Source organism: Piliocolobus tephrosceles, chromosome 13, assembly GCF_002776525.5.
Source record: "Piliocolobus tephrosceles isolate RC106 chromosome 13, ASM277652v3, whole genome shotgun sequence".
Classification (NCBI taxonomy): Eukaryota; Metazoa; Chordata; class Mammalia; order Primates; family Cercopithecidae; genus Piliocolobus; species Piliocolobus tephrosceles.
Window position 1 is genome coordinate 100,453,809 of NC_045446.1, and position 23,200 is coordinate 100,477,008.

A 23,200-nucleotide genomic window follows, 5' to 3' on the forward strand; every position below is an offset into this window, starting at 1 on the left:
GCTGATTATCAGCAATGCCAGAGAGATGGTAGAAGAAAACATTCAGGTAACAAAATTATGAAAGAGGCATTTTGAAAGAGTCTTAATGAGGGGGAATTAGTTAAAATTATTTGCTATAATGAGATTTTAGAGTTTGTATGTTTTACTTTTCTATACCCCTTTTTATAAATAGCATAGTAATTAAGAGTATGGAGCTCTACCAACTGGGTTCAAATGCTGGCTATACTACTGCATAGCTATATGACTTTGGGCAAGGCATTTATTTCTCTGTGCCCCAGCCTCATCATCTATAAAATGGACTTAACAAAAATATCTATACTTCATAGGGCTAATAGTGTGAATTAACTAAAGATTATAATTCAGGAATAATTTGGAATGGTGCCTACTACATAAAAAGTGCTATAGAAGTGTTTGCTATTATCATGACCCCTGTTTCTGAGAGACTGAATTTCTCATCTTGGACTGCAAAGTCTGGAATACCAGCTACTACTAAAGGATCAACTGCTCTTTTTGAAGAACTGGAAACACTCCAAGATTTACTTTCAGCCAGGCACTCTGTACTTCCTGGAGCGATGCTGGCTGCAAAAGCAATGCTCATAGAAGATAATGAAGTACCACATGATTGCAAATCAAGAATGCCTAACCCCTAGAAACATCCAAAGAAACTTGGTTTAGATTTGCCCTATGCTTGAAAGCCTAATTGGTATGAGTCAGGCAAGCATCCAACTAAGGAGTGGCTCAGGCTGTGGAGAGGAAACCCTGTGGATGCGAGGATGGCCCCACAGAGCATCCTGACTCAGCTGTGACATTCCTGACAGCTGGACAGAGGAACTGGCTCCAGGACCTGAATCCAAGTTTACGAATTCCTTATGTTAAAAGTGATGGAACAGAGGCAACTGATGCCATGCAGATTTTTATTCTTGTAACAACTTAACTTGGTGTAGTCTATTGAGGTTTACAGAAGCTCTTTCCAATACGTTATCTCATTGATTTACTTGTGAAAGATAAAAGACAGATATCTTTATTAAAAATTCATAATGTAAGCATAAATATTAAAATAATCATACACATTTACATATTACCCTCAAAATCATTATCAGTCTGTCTTTCTCCTCTTATTCAAGGGGGTACTGTTTTTCTTAGAGATATGGATATATTACTTCTTGGGTCTAGAAATAGGGAAATAGATTAAGGAAAATGGAATTATTGAAGAGCTTCTCAGTTAGGTGAGAAGAACAGTATTGGTTCCAGAAACAGAGCTCAAATGTTTAGATTTGGCTATACAGCCTCAGCCTGTGCAGAAAGTGATGGCAGACACATGCCTCCAACTGATGGTTTGCGGCTTCAATCTCACCCCAAACTCTGATTGAAATCTACTCCAGATCCCATCTTGCCCAAGATGCCCAACACTGTCTACTGCCCATTCCAGATACTCACAATAAGAAGTGGTAATTGAGGAGCAAATAGCCAGCAAATTCAATTCAAATCAATCCAATTCAGCTTTACTGAATTAAATTGAGTTAAACATTCCAGTATTGACCTCCTTATAAGTTATATAAATGTACTAATTTATAGAAATAAACTAGGTTTTGTATTGAGCATACAAAAATACTAATATATTATTCCTGCCTTTAAAGAGCTCATAATTCAATGAATTAGACTTACATAAAACTAATGAGAGCCAGGTTGTAGGGCATCTTATAAGAGACACAAATAAAATGGGCAATGATAACACAGAAGAAGAAACAGTTTTTGCTGATGGGGCAAGTTAGGTGCCCTGATATACAACATTTCATATAATCCCATAAAGTCATCAAGGTAAAAACTGATTATCCCCATTTCAGAAATGGGGCAACTGAACCTGAGACAAGTTGCCCAAAGTTATGCAGGAAGCAAGGGAACTTAAACTTGAACTCAGGTCTTCTGAAGTTGAAGCTTGTGATTTGCTCACCAAAATTTCGCTGATGATCCCAGTTCCTGATTATGGATTTGTAAACTTCCACTATAGGGTTCCTAAGACTATACATACCATGGAAAGGCAAATGACTTATTCTTAGATGGCCATGGGACTACCTTGATGCTATTTATGGGGGAAACTGAATTAACTAAAGCTTTGTAATTTAGGAATAATTTGGAATGGTGACCGGTACATAAAAGTGCTGTAGAAGTGGTTGCTATTATTATGACCCCTATTTTTGAAAGATTGAATTTCTCAATCTTCATTTCTCAGTGAAGTAATGTAGCTGGATGACAAGTAAGGCCATGCTCGGGAAATGCGAGTCTCTGCTTGGAGTCCACTCAATAAAGAAGAGATGCAAATTCCCAGAAATCAGCCCCAATAATGAGCTCTGCTCGCTGATCTCATGTAGTGCTTCTGTATCTGCAACAGATACTGACAGTGCACACCTGTACCACTGCCACCACAGCAACAAACCTGTGGGGTGTGTGTGTAAGTGTGTGTGCACGTGTGTTTTCAGGGAGAACAAGTAAATGCTATGGACTTGTTGTAGAACTGTTTTTCTGTAGACTGTTAATGGCACTCACCTTAGGAAGTTAATACTTCTAAGTGATGCCTAGGCAAACTGCCAGTTGTTTGTGCTTATCATTAATATGTGCTTCTGATTTGGTTACCATGGTTACAGAAAACTTCACCATTGGCTTTCATTCAAATCAGCCATCCTGTCTTTTATTCATGGTGAATGCTGCACTCTGACCTGGCATTCCAGTCTGGTCCCATCCAAGCAAGGAGCCACATCCCTATGTGTTGTTACAGTTTTCAAGGGTAGTAAATTGTGTAAGGGAGCCCTATATATTTTTAAAAATTATGGCGTACTTTTATAATTAGGTGAGATGCTACCTCTTAAAAGTAAAACAGGATAATCATTCCTAATGGGAGCCTCGAACCTACTTCTGGGAGGGGCCATTGACCTCCAGTGGTGAGGATTTTACCCCCAAGGGGAAGATTAATTTTCTTTGCATTTTTCCTCCAAAGCAATCAGAATTCATCAGAATCACTCTCCTTCATCACTACATAGTGGGGGATCCTAAATATTATCATTGGTCTCAACTTTGTTTATTACCAAAGGCAGAATCACCACCAGCCCATGAAATTACTTCCCATTTTAGCAGGATGACCTTTTAGAACTGCCAGCCTTCAAAAAAGTGCCTGGAGAATCCTTAGCTTGTTCTTCTGATTTGATGTCTAGCTGCCTCTGCCTGTGATACATGAGGCATTCAAAGAAGACACTAGCCAAGACGCTGCAAGCTTGAAAACAGGCATGTGCTTCATGGGTCTATAATCAGCTCCCCACGGGCTTTCCTTCACCATGGCTTCTCCCCTTCAGCACGTGCTACTTATGGAGGTTGTTGATAGGGCCTTCAAGTGTACCTCTCCAACTCAAAGCTGCCCTTGCTATACATTTTTCAGTTTTATCTGCATACAAATATTGAGCAGGGTAGGTGAGGGATCCGCTTACACTGATTGGTCTTGGGCCCCACCACCACGTTTTGACTACAATAAGAAAATGCTCTTTCTCATTATATGTCTTATTTTGGTACATCACTCTTTGCAGTGACTTCATTTTGTGCTATCTGGAGGGGACCACAGAGAATTATTTTACTTTGTGTTTTTAAAATAGGAACCCCTTACTCGGATCCCCTAAAACTCAGGCAGCAGGCAGCTCTGGCAGTCCCCCAGAGTAAATAACGACTTGGTATTTCAATATTCATTCTGAGCATTGTCTATTCCCCTGGGCAGTCAGGCACATGGCCCTCTAGAAATCAAATAGCAATAAAATCCAGTTGGAGCTGGTCAAAGTTAAGACATTTCGGAGAATGTGGGCTTGTTTTTTTCTACATGCATAAATCTGACCACACCACTATCTGTAGCTTCTTCTCAAGGACAACAAGTGAAGTTGCTATATTCAGGAATGAATCTGACTTGGGCAAAAGGGCTCAAATTAACTGGTACCTTGCTTGACAACCAAATATTTCCCAGAGCCAAAGTCACAGTGAGGATGTCTAATGAGGAAAGAAGAGGTAACAATTCTTATTTGCCTGCAGCCTGATTTCAGCTGGGAAAAGTTTAATTTAGTGCTTGTGTGGGCGGGCATGTGCAAATTTGCAGAATAGCTTGCATTAACTGTTTATTTACTTGTCCTTTGGAATTTGGCATGCAGCCTGGCAGCCAGTCAGTGGCCAACACAGCAAAAGTGGGGAGTAAGGAAAGTTTATTTTAGGCAACCCTGCTGCCTCTTTCTGCTCCTTCTTTCCACATCTGTGGCATTCCCTCCCCCAGGTGTCCTGAGCTATTATCTTGTCTCTCTCTCTCTCTCTCTCTTTCTCTCTCTCTCTCTCTCTCTCTCTCTGTCTTGCTCTCCATCTCTCAAATTTGCCCTGGAAAATATGAATAAGTCATTTGTTCTAAGTTATGAGACATCATCCCAAGGGAACAATAACATCTTTTTTATTCAGCAGTATTAGAAAATGAGGTATTCTACAAAAATAAAATTTCTAGATCAATAAAAATGATAATTTTAAGAGCCAATTAAAAATTAATTGGCTTGGATAGACACATTTAAAAATGCATTATTTGTATTACTGCCTTCCTTCACAGAGTGCTAAAAATAATAATGAACCAATTGTGTAGCATTTGACACATTACAAAGTGCTTTCATATACATTTTCTCATTGATTTTTCACAAATTTAAAAGGAAATGTATTGATTTGTTTTCATGCTGCTGATAAAGACATACCTGGGACGGGGTAATTTATAAAGAAAAAAAGAGGTTTAATGGACTTACAGTTCCACGTGGCTGGGGAGGCCTCACAATCATGGCAGAAAGCACTATGTCTTACATGGTGGCAAGACAAGACAGAATGAGAACCAAGTGAACGGGGAAAGCCCCTTATAAAATCATCAGATCTCGTGAGACTGGTCCCCTATCATGAGAACAGTATGGGAGGAACCACCCCCATGATTCTGTTATCTCCTATAACATGTGGGAATTACGGGAGCTACAATTCAAGATGAGATTTGGGTAAGGACACAGCCAAACTGTATCAGGAAGATTCTGGGTTCATGTTTGCGGTGTGGGAATTATTGTCTCAAGTATGAGTTGCTATGCTGTAATTCATGCTGCACTGTAATACAGTGATGTCATATGTGTTTACTCAGGGTGTACAATATTTGCCCCTTTCTCAGGTCCCAATTTGCTTATTACGTTTTCCAGTCCTTGTGGCTGCTACCTCTGTAGAATCACTCCTATTTCTGATTGCAGGACATCCTACATCCAGCAGTTTAGACCATCTAATTTGGTTTCATATATATATGCCTCCTTCAATTAACTGCTTCTAACTTCATGTGGGCTGGGAAATCAGATGAATTAGTTTATTATAATAGTGTCTTGAAATAAGACCAAAGAAGCTATCCATTTATTTCAGCTTGGCCCTCACACTGACTTTATTTCCAAAATACAAAGGATTAATATTTTCCTGTCTGACCACATTTTCTCAGACCATGACCCTGTTCAGGCTTTTATATACTTCCCTATCCAGGCCGGACCTCGTGTCAGTGATGTTCATGATGCTACAATTAAGATTCTCAAATTTCTTTACTTCTGAGAAAACTCAACTATTAGCTTTCTCTGATTCTGTTCCCAGGCTGCTGAATGTTCCTAGGGAAGTTCAGAAAACCATGTACTTAAAGCTTTGTGAAAGTAATGCATTATTTATAGAAAATATAGAAGATGAATTTTGAAATGGTCCCTTTCCCAATAAAGGAAATAAATCACCAAGTCACCTATAATTCCCATACTCCAACCCAAGCTCTGTTGGGAGGTTTGGTCTATTTCCCTTCAGTTCTTTTTCTATGTGCATACATGCACATGCATCTGTGTGTCTGTATGTATGTGCATTTAGATAATACTTTTAATTTTTTCTTCTTGTTTTTTACTTGTTTATGTCATTGACATGTTCCCTTGTCATTGCATTGTTTTTATACCTATTATATTTAATGATTACATAATAATTTGTCAAGTAGTTGTATCACACATATTTTTATGAGAATTATGTCTCTTATCATATATGTAGCTTCTTTATTTTTTATGGTTTGTGATATTATAAATAACTCTGCAGAAAACATTTATATTTAGGACATTTTCTCTAATTAGGATTGTTTCCTAAACTCCTTAAAGTTGAAATTACTGGATCAAATGGCAAGAACATTTTAAAAACTTTAAGTCTTTAGAATCTTAAGTCTTTTCTTCTTCACTTACATTTTTGTCTTTCCCTATTAAATATGCTCACTAATTGGACATTATCTTGTATCTATTTCATGTCAAGCACTAGGGATGACAAGAGGAATAACACAGGGTCCCCATCCACAAGAGATCCTCAGTTTGCTGTTATCCTGTGATCAGTGCAACAATGAGATAGCATTTACTTGGTGTAGTAGTGACACAGAGCAGAGACTATCTAGCTCTTGACAGAGGAGACCAGATGTGTGCATTAAATTTTGAAGAATAAGCAGGAATTCATCAGGCAAAGGCACAGATCCTGGAGAGTCATCTTGTGTTCCGAAAATTACAAGTACTTCATTATCACTGGAACATAGTGGGGCACAAATAAAATAAGAACATCTGCTACAATTTATTGCAAGTTGTGCACCAAGTATTTACTAAATATTTTATTGACATCATCTGCATCAATCTTTACAACAACCTTGTGAGGTAGGTACTATTAGTCTCATTTTAGAAAGGAAGATTACTTAGTGATTCAATGTGGATAAGTAGCAGAACTTGTATTTGAACACAGGTGCACATGACTGTATAGCTTGTGTGCCTAATCATCATGTTACCACTTGGATATAAGTAGAGTTATGGGAGCTGAGGCTGGTAAGTAAGGAAGGACCAGTTCATAGAGGTTCTTCTAATTCATGCTAAGGAGTATGGACTTTTTGTTCCCCTAATGCAGCAAGATTGGTTATTTCCTCTTTTGTTCTCTTGTCAGACCTGTATAGATTTCTATTGCAACGCTCATACGTATCGCTAGTGTCATGTCTCTTCCATTGAACTGAGATCCTCAAGCGAAGGGCTTGTCTCTTTTTTACATTCATCTCCTCTGTAATTAGCTCAGGGCCCAGCAAAGAGCAGGCATGGCATCAATATGAATGAATGAAAAAATTGTGGATGTTTTTTCTTTTCTTTTTTTTGATTATACTTTAAGTTCTGGGACACATGTGCAGAACATGCGGTTTTGTTACATAGATATACATGTGCCATGGTGATTTGCTGCACTCATCAACCCTTCATCTACATTAGATATGTCTCCTAATGCTATCCCTTCCCTAGCACCCTCATCCCCCTGCAGACCCTGGTATATGATGTTCCTCTCCCTGTGTCCATGTGTTCTCATTGTTCAACTCTCATTTATGAGTGTGAACATATGGTGTTTGGTTTCCTGTTCTTGTGTTAGTTTGCTGAGAATGATGTTTTCCAGCTTCATCCATGTCCCTGCAAAGGACATGAATTCATCCCTTTTTATGACTGCATAGTATTCCATGGTGTATATGTGCTACATTTTCTTTATCTAGTCTATCATTGATGGGCATGTGGGTTGGTTCCAAGTCTTTGCTATTGTGAACAGTGCCACAATAAACACACGTGTGCATGTATCTTTATAGTAGAATGATGAAATTATGCATTTTTAAGCCAGAACATTGATGTGCTCGAGCAGACTCTTTCTGGCTTATAATTGTCAATCATTATATTTTCAGAAATTATCTGAGCTTGTTGTTAAACACAGCCATTATTAAAAATTAAATTATATAAGCTTAAAATGAAATATACTATTAAAATCAAAGGTAATACACACTGTCAAGACTCATAACAATTATTTTACATAATGTATGCTCTTGAGGGTATTTCACCTATTGCCTTTGTATGGTAGAAATATTCTACCATAGTGAACATCTCTTTTCACCTCCTTACTCACATTGGTAATTTGAAATTGTTCATAGTGCCAACCATCTCTTCTTTTGAAACTCCTGCTTAGATTTTGTGATATTCATTGTGCTAATTTCCCGGTTTTTCTGACCATTGCTCTTTCCTTTACGAGTTCCTCTCTAAACTGTCTTTTAAAAGTTATTTCTTTAGTCCTCTTACATCTTCTTACTTTTCATCAATTTTATCTACTTCCAAGGCATCAACTTCTGTCTCTATATAAATGACTTTTATGTTCATATATCCAACCTCAGTTTCTCTTTTTAGCTGCAAATGCATATCTCATTTCCAACTATCTGCTGGATATCTTGAACTAGGTATTCTAAAATATGTCTCAGACTTCATCTATCATATAACAGACCAGCCCCCCATCCCTTGCTGCCATTCTGACTTTCATAGTTATGTTGATGACAACTCCTTTATTTAACTTAATGATCTGGGCTTGAATTCTTAACATCATTTTTGTTTCCTTCCTATCATTTCCTCTTGACATTTTTCTTAATCTTTATTTGAGAGTCTTTTCCTTACGTTTTCCTTCCTACTGAATGTGGTACAGTTGAGATAGCTTGACTACATTTTGTCTTCTACTATAGTTACTTATGCATTTGTCTTACACTTCTTAGATTAAGAAGTCTTTTAAAAGGCAAGAACCAATATTTAGAACATGCAAGAGGGACTTCATAGATGTGATTAAATTAAAGGCTTTGAGGTGGGAAGATTATCCTGGGTTATTAGAGTGGGCCCAACATAATCACAAGAGTCCTGATAAGAGGGAATCAGGCGGTATGAGTCAGAGAAGTGAGGACAGAAGACGAACTCCAGCATTACTAAGGGGACAGGGGCCGCAAAATGCAGATGATTCCTATAAGCTGGAAGAGGTAAAGAAATGAATCCTCCCCTAGAGACTTTGGAAGAAGCACAGCTCTTGAATTTCACAATAGTATATAAAATAGCGTATATGAGATAGTGTGTATTTTTATTTTTTAATTTTTTGTTTTTTTGTTTTCTTTTTGTTTATTATTATACTTTAAGTTCTAGGGTACATGTGCATAACGTGCAGGTTTGTTACATATGTATACTTGTGCCATGTTGGTGTGCTGCACCCATCAACTCGTCAGCACCCATCAATTCATCATTTATATCATGTATAGCTCCCCAATGCAATCCCTCCCCCCTCCCATGTGTGTATTTTTATATACACCATCTCAATTGAGCTTTATAAAAGTTTGGCAAAACAGGTTGTTGTTATTATTACTGGCCCCATTTTATAGAGAAGGAAAATGGAGTTTAGAGATCTAAAGAAATTAGCCAAATCTACTCTTTGTGACTCCAAAACTAATGCTCAGTTTCATCTTCTACTTTCACTTTTTGTTTCACGGTTACTTCTTTTCCCCAAAGCACAGATATCCTCAGTGAGACATAAATGTTGTTGTCACTGTAATTCACATGGTAATCTGCCTCTACTTAATGTCCAGTGACTCTACCAAGAATAAAGAAGAAATGTGCTGAGAAGCAACTTCAGCAAAGTCTCAGGATACAAAACCAATGTGCAAAAATCACAAGCATTCATATACACCAACGAAAGGCAAGTAGAGAGCCAAATCATGAAAGAACTCCCATTCAAAATTGCTACAAAGCGAATAAAATACCGAGGAATACAGCTAACAAGGGACGGAAGGAGCTTTTCAAGGAGAACTACAAACCGCTGCTCAAGGAAATCAGAGAGGACACAAATGGAAAAACATTCCATACTCAGAGAGAGGAAGAATCAACATCATGAAAATGGCCATACTGCCCAAAGTAATCTATAGATTCAATGTTAGTCCCATTAAACTACTATTGACATTCTTCAAAGAATTAGGAAAAACTACTTTAAAATTCACATGGAACCAATAAAGAGCCTGTATAGTCAAGACAGTTCTAAGCAAAAAGAACAAACCTGGAGGCATCATGCTACCTGACTTCAAACTATACTACAAGGCTACAGTAACCCATATAGCATGGTACTGGTACAAAAACAGACACATAGACCAATGGAAAAGAATAGAGACCTCAGAATAAGACTGCACAACTACAACCATATGATCTTCAACAAACTTGACAAAAAACAAACAATGGGGAAAAGATTCCCTCTTTAATAAATGATGCTGAAAGAACTGACTAGCCATATATGCAGAAAATTGAAAGTGGACCCCTTCCTTACACCATATAAAAAATAAACTTAAGATGGATTAAAGACTTAAATGTAAAACCCAAAACTATAAAAATCCTAGAAGAAAATCTAAGCAGTATCATTCAAGACATAGGCATGGACAAAGATTTCATGACAAAAGCGCCAAAAGTAATTGTAACAAAAGCCAAAGTTGACAAATGAGATGTAACTAAACTAAAGAGCTTCCAAACAGCAAAAGAAACTATCCTCAGAGAAAACCGACAACCTACAGAGTGGGAGAAAAGTTTTGCAATCTATTCATCTGACAAATGTCTAATATCCAGAATCTATAAGGAACTTAAATTTACAAGAAAAAAACAAACCCATTAAAAAATGGGGGAAGGAAATGAACACACACTTTTCAAAAGAAGACATTCATGCGACCAACAAACATGTGAAATAAAGCTTAACATTACTGATCATTAGAGAAATGCAAATCAAAGCCACAGTGAGATACCATCTCAGGCCAGTCAGAATTGTGATTATTAAAAAGTCAAGAAGCTGGGTGTGGTGGCTCACGCCTATAATCTGAGCCCTTTGGGAGGCCAAGGCAGGTGGATCACCTGAGGTCAGGAGTTTGAGACCAGCCTGCCCAATATGAAGAAACACCGTCTTTACCAAAAATACAAAATTAGTCGGGCACAAAGGTGCATGCCTGTAATCCCAGCCACTCGGGAGGCTGAGGCAGGAGAATTGCTTGAACCTGGAAGATGGAGGTTGCAATGAGCCGAGATCGTGCCATTGTACTCCAGCCTGGGCAACAAGAACAAAACTCCTCAAAAAAAAAAAAAAAAAAAAAACCCCAAGAAACAACAGATGTTGGTGAAGTTGCAGAGGAAAAAGGAATGCTTTTAAACTGTTGGTGGGAGTGCAAATTCATTCAATCATTATCGAAGACAGCATGGCAATTCCTCAAGATCTAGAAGCAGAAATACCAGTTTACCCAGTAATCCCATTACCGGGTATGTAACCAAAGGAATATAAATCATTCTGTTATAAAGATACATGCACACATATGTTCATCGCAGCACTATTCACAATAGCAAAGACATGAATCAACCTAAATGGCCATCAATGATAGACTGGATATAGAAAATGTGATACATGTACGCCATGGAATGCTATGCAGCCATAAAAAGGAATGAGATCATGTCCTTTCCAGGGACATAGATGGAGCTGGAAGCCATTATCGGCAAACTAATGCAGGAACAGAAAATCAAACACTACATGTTCTCACTTATAAGTGGGATCTGAACAATGAGGACACATTGTGGCGGAAACAACACACACCAGGGTTCATTGGTGGGGAGGGAGAGCATCAGGAAGAATAGCTAATGGATGCTGCTGGGCTTGATACCTAGGTGATGAGTTGATCTGTGCAGCAAATCACATTGCATGCATTTACCTATAAAGCAAACCTGCACATCCTGCATGTGCACCCTGGAACTTAAAATAAAAATTTTAAAAAAAAAGATGTGGGGCTGGGTGTGGTGGCTCACGCCTGTGATCCCAGCACTTTGGGAGGCTGAGGCAGGCAGATTACAAGGTCAGGAGATCCAGACCATCCTGCCCAACATGGTGAAACCCCGTCTCTACTAAAAATACAAATATTAGCCAGGCATGGTGGCGGGCACCTGTAGTCCCAGCTACTCGGGAGGCTGAGGCAGGAGAATCACTTGAACCTGGGAAGTGGAGGTTGGAGTGAGTTGAGATGGTGCCATCGCACTCCAGACTGGCAACAGAGCGAGACTCTGTCTCAATAAATAAAAAAATAAATAAATAAGAGAGATGTAATGTTTATTGCTCATCTGATATGTCCCAGACATGGTACTGGTTGCATACTAATGAGTTCCTTCAGGTTGAGACTTATTCATCTCTCTCTTCTCCTTCTCCCCACTCAAATACTAAAGAGTGGATTTTCAAAGGGCTTGATTTTTGCACTTCATTTCTCTAGTCTGCTAACTCTTGGGTGATGTCATCTAGTCATGGCTTTAAATGCCATGCATACCCTGATGTCTCCCAAATTTATATGATCAGCCCTGGCCTCTCTCTAGAGCTCCACACTCATTTACGTAGGTGCCTACCAGACATCTCTACTTTTCATATTCAGTCCAGTCTTTACAAAACTGTACTTTTGACTTCCTTTCCCCTTAAACCTCTTCCTTCTCATTCATTGTGAATGATGCTTATATTCATCCAGATACTCAGACCAAAAAACTTGGATTTTTTTTTTGATTTGTCTCCTTCTCTCATACCTACTTCATCAGGAAATTCTATTAATTTTATCTTCAAAACATCCCCCAATCCAACCACTTCTCAGCATCTCTGTCACTAACCACCCAGCCTTAGTCATCATCCTTGTGCATAACCTGTTCTAACTCTTCCTGCTTCTATTCTTGTCTGCCCTCCTCTCAGGTCCATTCTGCATGCAATAATCAGGGTGATCCCTTGAAAATATAAACCATATCTTGTCACCCCTTGCTCAAAATCCTCTAGTGGCTTCCCACAACACTCAGAACAAAGTCTGAACCTTTTTTCAATGTCTCCAAGGCCCCACCCAGTCTAGCCCTCGTACACCTCTCTGACCTCATCCCTGCCACACTCACCTTTGCTTGCTCTGCTTCAACCACAGGGGCAGCCCTGCCTTTCTGTGAACATGCCAAGCATGCTGTCACTGCAAGGATTCATACCTCCTGTCCCCTCTGCTGAGATGCTCTTCCACAAGTTGGCCACCAGGCCTGCTCCTTTACTTCATTCCAGTTCCTTAATGTCTCAAACAGTCCTTTCCTGGCCACCTTCCTTCCAGCAGGCCTACTCCTCACCCTCCCTCACTTTCTGTCCCCTTATCCCACTCTATTTTTCTTTAGAGCACTTACTAATGCCTGACATTATACATATTTGTTGGGTTAGGTGTGGGTTTTTGTTTTTGTTTTTGTTTTTTTTTTTTTTTTGGCCTGTATTCTTTAGTAGAACATAAGTGAGAGCTTTGTTTTGTTGAGCTAATAGTAGATACTCAGTAAACATTTTGTGAATGAATTCATCTTTTTACCCTCCTACCAGTACCTAATTCCAAGTCTAGAACATAAGAACTGCTTGGTAATGTTTTATTGGATTATCTCAATTTTCCTTACTAATTTGAGATGTTAATATTCTTCTTATTTGACAGAGATATTACATAATTTGCCTAAGGGCACCTAGCTGAGCAGAAATTTTATTCCTGACCTCTTCAACTTCAGAGCCTCTGTCATTGCCTCTTCCTCCCAGGGTTTCCACTTCCCCATTTTGTGTCTGAGGTCTTAGAATGGCTCAAATGACAATTAAAGGCTCCTCTGCATTGTATGCATAAGAGGAAGCTAAGAAGAGCTCAGGTAGATGGGATCTGGGTCTCTAGGAGCCCAGAGAAACACAGTTGGCAAATTCCAAGTGCCATATCTTCTCATGGGTGCAGGCAATAATAGCATTCTTGCCATTTTACTCCTCAAAGAGCTGTCTCAAAATGCATACTGTGAGTTTTTTTCTGGGCAATCAACGAAATTCCCCCAAATAGCAGTCTCAGGCCAAGTCCTGAAGGCTTCAGAGCTCACATCCTATTTCAGTTCTCTTCAGCTCTTGGGAGTGGTGATGGTGGATAAACGGGGTAAATCTTTAATGACATTCTGCATGCTCTGCAGGCCAATTTCAACATTCCAAAGAAGCTGTGAGTGGAAGTGACTGTGGTTCTTCATACTTACAGGAAACATTAGTGAACCAAATAAATTACTTTTCCAAATGTCTTCATATAAGTAAGCCTCTGAAATAAGACTTTTTGGTATAGCTATCATTTTCTTTGTAACGACTGTTTCCAAGGTTGCCCAATCTAAAGGGTTCTCTTCAGTGGGTACATGTCTTGGATCCCTAACTGGATTGGTGACCCCTTGAAAGCAGGGACCACAGTATACCTTCCTCTGCTGTCCCGTTTTATTTGCTGTAATCAGCATATAAGCTCATCTCTGAGGTGTCTGAAATAATCCAGGCCAAGGTAAAGCCTATATTAGGAAGCTTCCTACCCCACTCTCCCATATCCCATCTCAACCAGGTTTTATAGTCTAGAATGAATTGTGCTGCATCACTTATATGCCTGGAGGGAGCCCTGGTTTCTTGCCCATCCAGTCACGGCATTCCCTGAAAACTTCTTACACAGGCCACATCAGAGAAACTAGGTGTATGTCCAGCAGTCTAGTTTCAAACAGAGACTGAAGCCCCTTCCTGAAATCTAGTTCTGACAATCTGTGGGGTTCATGGCCAGCCTCCTATTCTTGGCTGGGCGCTCTTCTCCACCTCAGCCAGCTTCTGAGTGCAATTCTGTATTGACCAGAGCTAATTTGCCCATACCCAGTTGAGTGTAATATCACCTCTACTTGGACTCCCCTGCCACTGGCTCCATCCACTGGTTTGGTTCTGAAGCATATCATAGTTTTGGACACTGGATTTAGACAGCAAACTCTGAAACTCAGGAACCTGTTGCCCCACTACTAATTCCAGTTTCTTACCTTTATTGTTGACCTGTGTTATTGAGTTCTTTGCAAGCCTTAAAGCTCTTACCAGAGTTATGACAGCAATAAAGCAGGTACTCAACAATAGCAGCTAGAATAAAAAATAAGCATTTTTCTGTTGTGAATCTTCATGTAACAAGAAATGTTGGTAACAGAGGTTGATATTTCAATATTTCAAGCTTCACTTTGTCGAGGAGAAGCTAAAGCTTCCCTTATAGGAGAAAGGAAGATGCTGGTGGCCAGGAAGATCCTGCTGGCACCATTTTCAAACCCTTCAATGCCTCTGACTCAAGGGCCTTAAATTTGACCTATCAAGGTACTTTAGATCTCCTTAGCCCTTTAAAGTATTATGGAACAATAAAAACTGCAATACTCTATTCTGTGTCACTTAGCATCTTTAGTAAATCTGCCATTTATACCCTTTCCAGAGGTGTTAAATGATGACCATTGTCTCAGTTTAAAGGACAGCTTGAAAAGTTCACATTTGTATACAGAGATGGTACTCCTGACCCTGACAGGAGAACATGCACTTAGAGTCACTTTTCCTGGAGTGGGGAGCAGCCTGCTCTCCACTCTATGCATTCTCTCAGTCAGCAGTGTGAGAACGGTGGGAAAAGCACAGGATCTGTTTGGTTTGAGATCCAGTGTTCTCACTTAATGACACTTTAACTTTTTTTGTTTGTTTGAGACAGTCTCGCTCAGTCACCCAGGCTGGAGTGCAGTGGCATGATCTCAGCTCACTGCAACCTCTGTCTCCCTGGTTCAAACAAGTCTCGCACCTTAGCCACTGGAATAGCTGGGATTGCAGGCCTGCACTACCACACCTGGCTAATTTTTGTATTTTTTGGAGTGATGTGTTTTGCCATGTTGGCCAGGCTGGTCCTGAGCTCAAGTGATCTACGCAACTCAGCCTCCCAAAGTCCTGGGATTACATGTGTGAACCACCAAGCCAGGTCGACCCTTTAACTTTTGACAAGACATTTAACCTCTTCCAGTCTCAGTTTTCTCTGATTATCTCTGAGGGTTGTTTGTGAAGATTAAATGCTATAGTATATATTAAAGAACTTCAACAATTATAAATTCGTTTACCATATTTTTAGATATTTTAAAGATAACAGTAGCCAAGATAGATGTGGTAATGGGATGGAATTTTCCTTTTGTGCAAAGCTAGCTGGCTCATCTGGGCATTAAAACCATAAGCAAGTTTTCTTTGTAAGGAAGAAAACTATCTCAGTGTGAGGTTTTTTGTTTTTTGTTTTGTTTTGTGAAAGTAGTTCCTAAGACAAAGATTCAAGGGCAAGTACTGTATCTCAGAGGTGACCCCATGAAACTCCAGCAGGAGAAAGAGGAAGTGATACAGGAAAAGGAAGGCATCCAAGAAGGGGTGTGTTATGACATCATCTACCAAAGTGGGTGATGGAAGGTTATTCCCATGGAAAAACCCTAGGAAACAGCCTGAAACACATGCCTTGGAACTATCCCAATGGAGGATGAGGGAGCTGAGTGCAATTTGTGCACTCACTCCCATTACTCATTGTTGAAATGAGTACTCACTGCTGGAGGTGAGGTTGTTAGTTCCTGATACTTCCAGCCTGTGCCCTATGTGTGTGTGAGTGTGTGTAAAGAGGGTGGCTAGAATTCAACTTTCTAGAAAAATCCTTAGGTACAGAACTCATAACTGGAGGTTGTGTGCAGCACACTCGGCAGGATATTGGCAGAATTTGGTATGAAATTTGTCTGTGGTACAATAGCAAAGATATGGAGTCAATCCAAATGTCCATCAATGATAGACTGGATAAAGAAAATTTGGTACACATACACCATGTAATACTATCCAGCCATAAAAAGGAATGAGATCATGTCCTTTGCAGGGACATGGATGAAGCTGGAAGCCATTATCCTCAGCAAACTAATGCAGGAAACCAAACATTGCTCATTCTCACTTATAAATGGGAGCTGAACAATGAGAACACATGGAAGTGGAGAGGGAACAACATATACTGGGGCCTGTCAGGGGAAGGTGAGGAGGGGGGAGAGCATCAGGATAAATAGCTAATGCATGCCAGGCTTAATACCTACGTGACAGATTGATAGGTGCAGCAAACCACTATTGTACATGTTTACCTATGTAACAAACCTGCACATCCTGCACATGTACCCTGGAACTTAAAATAAAATAAACTTATCTGTGGTATTTGAACTCTATGCCAGGCACAAAATTAAGTATTTTCCTCTAGTTAATGATGATGAACCCATGGCTCAGAGAGCTCATATCTAGTTCTGTACTGAGTTGTAATCCCCTTGAGATCAGGGATTGGCTGGTACCTCTTATGTTCTCAATGCTAGACACTGGGCCCTACACCTAACTGATGCTCCTTAAATGTTTGAGCTTGATAATTATGATGATAATTTACACAAAGTCAACTGTTAATGAATGAATTAGGAATCATACTTTTATATCTATGATTTAATTATACTTGAGTTTCATAATAAGTTTATGGGTTATTATGAGCAAAAATTGTTGTTATAAGCTGAATTCTACAGATAAGAAGCCTGGCAGTAAGTCATGATATATTTAAAAGACTGAAAATAAAGAGTTAAATCTTTTTATCTGGAAAATGTAACTCATAGAAAAGTTACAGTAATGATAAAGCTAATAGTTGGTCATTGAGAAAATACAGTCAACAATGCCTGGAAATTAGAAGCAAAATTCCTTTTTATTTAATAAAGACCATTTAATATAAACTTTAAAAAAGGGTTATATGTGTTTTGATTGTTCTTAAACTGTTTTTGTAAAACTGTTGTCACATCTCCAGCATTTTTATGGAAACCTGAAGGGAAAAAATTAGTCTGTGAATTTTTCCTTTTCTTATTAAGGCAAATAAACAAATAAAGATGAAACTCTGTGCATGCATCTGAGACTCAGATAAGGGTTCCTTTGTCGTTCTCACTAATATAGAAAAATCTATTTAAATTTTCTTACTTCCCCTCTCCTTTCAAACCTGATCCGGTTAGTCTTGGCTCCCACCCCCTCCTTCCCCAGTTATAAAACCAAACAGAAAGTTTGTACTGAAGGAACAAGTCCCTGCAGTGACTCAGAGGAAACAAGCATTTATAAACCATGTTTCCCTAATGCCTCAGTACAAACATGGCTGTGGCCCAATTCCAGATTGGACGAGGCAACACTCACTGGTGTGTCCCCAGTAAAACTGAGTTTCAGAGGGGGCTAACCAGAAACAAGACCCAAGCTGCAAATGGCCTTGAGGCAACACCACACCTTGGAGATCTTTCATCACCAAGAGTCAAAACAACAATGGCTGAAACGAAGTCAGGCAAAGAAATGTTGGACTTTGCTGGAATGGAAACTTCTCTTTTAATTTTCTATATAGGTTGGCCTGGCTGCAGCTTCCATGCTAGCTAATCCCTTTTTCGTGGTGTCTGTGAGTTGTTTTCTTTGTATAGTATCTTTGCCCTAGGTTCTAGGTAGACCATATCTGCCTGGAATACAAAGGGTTACAAGGACAGTTTGGTTTTGGCTCTGGAGTCAGTCACATCTAGTTTCGAATCTCAGTCCACCACTTCATATTTCACTTGACAAATGTTTACTAAGGACCAATTTTGTGCCAGGCCTGGTTCTAAGTGCTGAGAATGAAGAAGTGAGTAAGACAGTCAGGGTCCCTGCTCTCCTGCTGTTACATTCTAATTGGAAGAGCTATGAAAAACAAACAAAAACAAAAACAAAACCAGAGAGATTGTGTGGCAGTGATGGTAATAATGCTATGGAAATAAATTAGAGAGTTAGGTTGGGTGACCAGGGAAGGCCTTCACAAAATTGTGAGGAGGAGGCTTCTGTAAAGAGATTACATTCAAGGTGGGAGCTTAATCACATGAAAGAGCCAGTCAGGATAAGAACACTCCTGGCACACACAAAATCCTGGAAGAGGAATAATCTTGGCCTATCTGAGGAACAAAAAGAAAGTACATGTGGCGAGTGAGGGGAGAGTAGTATGAGAAAAGGCTGGAGAATGTGATAGATGAGAGGTGGCCCCCCACTCTTAAAGATGCCTCCTGTAGACATGTGGGTCTATTTCCCCTCCTCTTGAATCTGGGCTGGCCTCTGACTATTGTGACCACTACAGCGTGGCAGAAGTGATGTGGTGCCCGTCCTGAGGCTAGTCTTTAAGATAACTGGCAGCTTTTATCTTTGTCCTCTGTGGCCCTAAACTGACACGTAAGAAGGCTGAAAACCTGCTCCAGGGCCACATAGTCAGCCCCTGAGAACATGTGAAGAAAAGAAGGCCTCAACTGAGCCCAACTTTTCAGCTGCCCCTGCCAAGGTGCCAGACAAGTGAGTGATACTGTCTTGGACCAGCTTAGCTGCAAACTTAATACCACCATGTGACTCCAGTAAAGGCCACATGAGACAGAAGAACCATCTAGCTGAGCCTTGCCCAAAGTCCTAACACAGACAAAATCATGTGATACAATTCAATGGTTATTGTTTTAAGCCACTAAATTTTGGGGGTAGTTTGTTTCTTAGCAAACGATTTCCAGGAGGGAGAGAGAGAGAGAGAGAGAGAGAGAGAGAGAGAGAGAGAGACTGTAGCAAGGCTACTTTGACCTTGACCCAGGATAAAGAGTTTGGCTTGAGATGGATAAGAAATCATGGGAGGGCTTAAGCAGAAGGTGTAGAGCTTATACAAGCTACAATGTGAAAATTATATGTAAATAATGATAGTTTGCCTGTTTCCATTTCAATAGGAATTGTATTTTTTTTTTTTTCTTGTTTTACCCCATTATCTAGGGTTTCTGGTTAAATGTTTAATGGAAGTGGTATTATCAGGAATTATTTTTTTAATCTTCATCAAAAATGGAAGCTTTAACCTTAATTCTAATACTAAATGTTAATCTTATTCTAGACTGGATATTGGATATTGGACTGGTAATTACACTACTAAATTTGATATTTAAACAAGATCTTTTGTTGACACTCTTTTGTTGTTAAGTCTTTGGAAGTTTCCTTTTACTACTGATGTGCCAAATTCTTTTTTAATCACAAATAGATTTTGGAATTCATTAAACTTTTCTCAGCCAAAAGAAAGCTCCATGGTATTTTAAAACTTAATTTGAGTTCTATTTGCCCCTGGCTTTCTAGTTCTTTGACCTTGCTCAAGTAAACTGAACTATCTGTGTTTTAGTTTCTCAAACTGCAAAACAGTAATAATAATAGTATTTACATCGTAGAGGTGTTTGGGGATTAAATAATATAAAATCATTAACATAGTATGTAGCACCTGGTTAAGGGCTCAATAAATGGTAGCTGTACACAATATGCTATGTGCAAGCATAGTGTGCTATTTTTATGGCTCAGTTTCCACCTGAAGAACTGAGGAGACTCCAGCTATATTCAAATTCCTCCCAACTAGTTCAGGAAATCATTAGAGGAATCATGCACATATTCACATACAGGGCCTTTGTCATCCCAGTTGCATATCTACTAGAATTGGCCAGCACAACTGCCATTTGGTATCCTCCAGGGCCTCTTCTTCTCTGATAATGGTTCCATGGGTTCTCCAAAATGGCAAGCCCTATTAGCCTACTGAACAGTGGCTGCTTTGTCCCTTCCAGCAGGGGACATTCCAGGCTGCTGCCTCTCAGGCTGTCAGTTGAGCTGCTGCCACCATCAAGCTCAAGTGGGGCAAACATCCTCACTTTCTCCCCTTTGGAAAGAAACTGCCAAAAGAGTGATTACTTGACCTTCCAGATCCCTGTAGAACTTTCTGTGTTACTATTATATTGTATTATATTGTAATTTATTTCAGTGATGCCTGTTATAAGGTGATACAGTCCACTTGTACTCGGTGAGCAAATCTGTTCACTGGCTGTCTACTTGGCCTATGCTCTCTACTTGGCCTCTGCTGCCCTTCTCTTCACCCAACTTCTATCCCAGTTTGTTCCTTAGATGAGTTTTTTCAAAGTTGTGTTGAAAAAACTTTAGTTCACTTCTTCAGACATGCCCCATAAAAGAAAAGTGCTCTTGATCAAATCCCTTTTTCTTCTTACATCTCCGTTTCATAGACTCATAGTGCATATCAGCATAATAAGACCCCAAAATATGCACTAGCAAGAAGCACTCTTTCACTTGGCTTAATCCAGTATTTCATAAGCCTATTTAAACACAGAGTGATTTTGAGTCTCTCTGATGAAGAATCCATATTCAATAAATGTTGTTTGAGAAATGCTGCATTTCATTCCTTCCCTACTTCCAGAGATCATAAGCTTTTAAAATTTAGTTGTTACCTTACTTCTTTCAGTTACAATAAATACCAAAGTAGTGCAGATTTTTTTTTATTCTTCTAGGGGTTAGTCCTATTACATAATGAAAATAGACTGCCTGCGTTTGAGTCCTGAATCCATTACTTACTTGCTACGTAACTGGACAAATTACTTTATTTGCACTTCAGCTTCCTTGTATGTAGAATAAGATAATTGTAGTATTTTTTTTTTCAATAGGGCTATTGTGATGATTAAAAGATATCATGCAAAGAAAGTGAGTTCCATATATTCTGCTCATAGATGTTAGTTGCTATTACTATAACTGTTATATGATTATTATTATAATTATTATTCAAAACAAAAGAGCCAACAGTTAAGGCCTATAAATCTTTCTTTTATATACAATTTTTCTTGAGATGAAATTGATCAATACTAGATTTGTCCAGCTTGACTTAAATGTCATCCTGTTTTTAATCAGCATTGCTCAACAAAACCTGATTTTAGAATTGATGTGATATTGTACTTATGTATCACTGAAATCAGAAGTTATGTATCATTGATATGAGAAGTGTGTTAACGAAATGTTTTTCATTCCAACCTATGTAATATATTATGACAATTACATTTGCTATCTTACTAGCATTAATGCCATAATAGGAAAACCCAATGTTGATAGTACTATTTAAAATATAGTTATATGCATTTAGTATATTCCAGTCACTACACATCAAATATCCCTGAAAAAAAAATTTGGAGGATTGTAAGCCTCATGTTAGCCAATTGTTTATTCTAAGCACTTAGAATCATTCTAGTTATTAGTTCATATTATGTTCAGGAGAGCTGTGCATGTTGTGTAGGAATCAGCATTAATCTCATTTTCTAAATGAAGCCTTCAATGCATATAGAAATTTTATTTTTATATTTCTGATGATGGAAGTGGAAAGACACAGGCTAGTTATCAGGATGGAGGAAACCATGATTAGGACCTTTCCAGGATAAGCTGTTACTATTAAGGGTCTTTTGTTTGGGAACTCAGAGAATAGGAGTGGTAACTCTTTAATCCCAGTCACCAGACAGTGTGTACAAAACAGGATCTTCTACTTTGTAAAGGAAACATAAGGCCAGGGAAATAGGGAAGATCAGGGTTGAATTGAATAGGAATACAGTTTACCAGAAACTAAAATTTAGTGAGAGAAGAGACATATGTCCCGTATGTTTCCTAAATCTTGCTCTGTATGTCAGTCTTCCTTAAATTATGTATATATTATCAATAGGAGAAAAGCAGGTTAGATCCTCTATTCAGTGTCTTCTGCCTTTCCCTGCAGGCAGCTGCCCAAATAGGAGGGATTCTGTATATGAGAAAATATTCTAAAAGCTATCCTTGAAAACTTAAACTTATTCTAATGGCAAATGTACATGATATGATACAATCATTTAATAATCTGTTTTATTGTTTTTATAAAACTCTTGATTTAGAAGCAATAAGCTTTTGGGCAAGGGTTCTTTTGGCTAATGTAATGATGGAAGTGATTTTATGATGCACACAGCACAAGGGCTCCTTACAGAATTGTTACTGTTAATATTATTATTTTTGCTTGAATTTCATGGCTACATTCTCTTTATCCTTGAACAGAATATGATTTTCTTATGATTGAGAAGGGCAGGAGTCCTAAGAAGATTATTTAACTTCCAGTAGGTAGGGCTGTACCTATCTTGTTCACCACCAAATCTCCAGGGCTGGATGTATGCGTGGAACCAGAGAGTCTCAGAAAATATTTGTTGAATAAATGGATGAAGGAATGAGTAGATAAAATGTTTTCTCCTCCAATTATCCAAATAAGCTACTTAGAATTCAAATTACTGAATAATTTTTCAGTCCTCCGCTTTGCTTGGACACTGAAAATTGCTTTTTGAAAAGTCAAAAATTAATTTGGAGCCCTTTTCAAGAGCAACTTTTTCTAGAATCCAATGTATAATATAAATATAAAAGATGTCTTATTTCCTATCTATTGCTATCTTCTTAAGTTGCCAAAGGCAAGAAGACAAGTATCTCTCAAATGCAATGCAGACAAACTGCCTACTGCTATTTAATGAAAAGGAAACAAAATTGATCTTACACTGTACTTTTATATAAATAAAAATATTATTTAAAACCTCAAGCCAGAAAACTTCCCTAGAGT